This window comes from Ptychodera flava, unplaced genomic scaffold, assembly GCF_041260155.1.
Source record: "Ptychodera flava strain L36383 unplaced genomic scaffold, AS_Pfla_20210202 Scaffold_119__1_contigs__length_201995_pilon, whole genome shotgun sequence".
NCBI lineage: Eukaryota > Metazoa > Hemichordata > Enteropneusta > Ptychoderidae > Ptychodera > Ptychodera flava.
In genome coordinates this window covers 68,796-71,919 of record NW_027248301.1, presented here as the reverse complement: position 1 = coordinate 71,919, position 3,124 = coordinate 68,796, and the positions used below count along the sequence as shown (strand labels likewise).

General features: G+C 36.4%; 1 long non-coding RNA gene across 1 annotated transcript; it reads right to left on the bottom strand.

Moving 5' to 3' along the window:
* Nucleotides 1–1,342: 1,342 nt before the first annotated feature.
* Nucleotides 1,343–2,598, bottom strand: LOC139126682 (uncharacterized). The gene is made up of 3 exons (XR_011550688.1): nucleotides 2,297–2,598; nucleotides 1,895–1,943; nucleotides 1,343–1,408 (listed from the first exon to the last, which is right to left on the bottom strand). It is a non-coding gene; the product is annotated as an uncharacterized lncRNA (long non-coding RNA).
* Between the last annotated feature and the right edge of the window lie 526 nt (nucleotides 2,599–3,124).

The following is a 3,124-nucleotide window of genomic DNA, read 5'->3' as shown; positions in this document are numbered from 1 at the left end:
AAGTAGAAAAAATCGATCTTTTGCAAAAGAACTGTCAAACAAAATTTTCTAAGTAAAATTTCAAAATGAGTCCTCAAAAGTTATGAAACAGAAAGCAAAAATTTGAGAATTCTGAAATGCTCGCGTGTTTGATACTCTTTCCGCATGCATTAAGTTCATACAATTAACCATAGTCTGGAATCTCACTGCTAGCGCTTCCCATCCTTCACAGCGGCTACACAGTTCCATCATGATATCCTTCAGCCTCACGGGACAGCTGTGCGGCGACACAACACGCACAGAAACAGGACAGACAACAGTCTCTAATGGCGTCACCCTGTAAGGGAAATGCACAGAATAAGATATGCACATAGTTAATGTAGTGTCTGTTGTAGTTGCTAAGATACGTGAAATTTGGTAAAGATTTTGGAAGGAAATCTGAATGGCCACAATGGTGTCATCCGCTCAGTAGTAAACACCGAATACAAATTTACAATCCAAAGTTGATGATATAGCCAACTATCAAATTGTGATTTTGCTTCGTGAAAGTGTGTATTTGTGTCATGGTTTGCCACATTAAATGTGTCACAACATGTCACGTCTGCTTGGCAGTGGTGTTGTCTTTTCGTACCATTTTATATGTCTTAAGCTTTTTTAGGAGCCAGAATTCGGCATTTGACCCAAAAAAGGTTGCAGATTGTGCTGGGATTGTTTCAAAGCATTTGATTATATTTTTCGATTTTCTGTTCCAGGTCTTCTAATGTGACAAAGTGATTTTGCTCGGTTCCGAAGGGCAAGTCTTTTACTTTGTGAAAAAGCATACTTCAAAATTGGTTGAGAATTGCAATCTGAAACTTACTAATCTTGATATTATGTTTACTTCTTACCTTGATCATGCGTCTAGATCGCAGTTTGACTCGCAACACCGCAAGATCGAATGGATGGCAGTATACGAAAGGCAGGCACCAGTGCTCGCCAAGGTTTCGGGCCAAGAAGCACTTATAGCAGGGAAGACAAAAAAAAGACAGCGCACCTGATATAGTGAAAATAAATCCGAAAAGAGTGAAAATCTTGATTAATCAGAGCTGTGTGTATGTGTGTCTTTGTGGTCATAATTAGAGATTTTTCGTGGTGAATAAATGTATACATTCTAATTAGTTATGAGAGGCATTGTTAGTTATTTCTTTAGAAAGATTTCTCGCGGTGATAAATATACACATTTAATAAGTTATAAAATATATTGTTAGGTAATTGTTGGAAAAGATTGTAAACTCTATTGAAGAGTTATCTCTTTCAAGTACCAATACTGGTTGAATTTATAACTCGCTATCCATGATTATTCATAATGTTTCATGTGATACTTACAGGAAGCTGGCTTATCGAAGCAGTGACAAAGCCCATCCTGAAATTTGACGTTAATTTCCGAAGTCTAAAGTAAAAACAAGAACATCTCCGCATTAAAATAATTTGATTCACACATGACCTTGAACAGTACTTATGCGCTGAAACAACTGTAATGTTTGCTCAGAATTGGTTTTGGCACTAGCAGAGGGTTTGCATTTCATGTTTGCATCAGTGCCACAGAAATCTTCAGATTTAACAAGTAGCAAAGAAAGGCAATCCGATTGTTAATTCACAAGGGTTCTTAATTACAACATTTGGGTTGTAAATATCAAACCGAACTAGCTAATGTTTGGCTCTACCTAACAACAGAAATATCCTTGTTCTCAATATGTCGAAAAGTATTCGAACATTTCGATGAAATAGGCGACTTTGTATCAAAACACAAGCCTATTTCTGAGATTGATGAAGCAACTACATGACGTCATCTCCCGTTCAAATTCAATCTAAGGCTTATTGACTCGTAGGATCAACATTCAAGTTTTCAATAATGAAAACAAATCAATTTACTTACTCTTTTAGGCTGTTTGGTTACAGACCTGCTCATGACTGGTCCTTATTTCCTGAAAAAGTTAGATCTTTTTAAGGGATTTTTTCAGATACACTAATGACACATCTTCAGCATTTGAATGTCACTATGAGGAAAGAAAAACTTATTGAGGATTTACACTACGAATTACAACATCGTTTGGCACTTTTATTGAACAGTAAACTCATCACATCATACATCGTTATAATTTCGTAGTCAAGTTCAAATTTTGAAATATCTTGCGCGGCAAGTTTCTTGGCACAAACAACGCCTAACGCAATAACTTTGTTCCATGAATAATCATTTCATAATGCGAAATCATAAATATATGATTTGTGTATGATTCACGCCTAACATTACATTTACAATGCGCTTCGTATAGCTTACCTTGTCACTATTTCCTCGAACAGTCCCAGTCGTATGACCAATCCGTACCCTATGCTAAGTCGAATGGGACAACGCTATGATAAATACCTTGCCTCTTGAAAGAAGACGTGTCCACCAATAGAAAGACACAACGTCACAGGAAACCTGCTGAACTTGATAACACATCGAGACTTTCGGTATTCATAAAATGTAAATGTAATAAAACTTCATGTTCAAGAGACTAAAAATCCTGACATTATTATACTGTAACAGTTCGACAATTGACTTTTTTCACAACTATTAGAATTTCCTACACAGCAACAATATGCAGTTACTGTAGCTTATATCCAAATTCTCCCGATTAAGTTTCCGTTTGTAATACTTCGAAATAATTTAAGTGTAAAGGGCGACGAATTCGGACGCGCACACGCTTTAGAACGTTTCTGCGCAGATTTAACCAGCCTGTCGCAAATGGTTACTTTGTGGCGCATGTATTTAACATCACCTGTCATTGTTGAAATTGCGCTTTTACCTAATTTTTTGACCCAGTCTCTTGGAAATACATGTCACCTATAACCTTGTCATATTTTGACCCCCTAGGAAGCTGGTTTTTATTCAATATGAGCGAAAAATTAACATTTCTCTCCCATTTACATGGCGCATATTACCCATTCACCTGGAGATATTGTAAAAAGTAGCGTGGTGACACCCTTTTATTAAAAGTGTAAAGTAAATGGTATTATGTCAGGATTTTATTCGCCAAGTTTGGTCAAAATGATACCATTCAAAGCGACAGGAAGAAAGTTCGAAAATTATGTAGTGATATAATTTCGATATCGTCATTTTGTA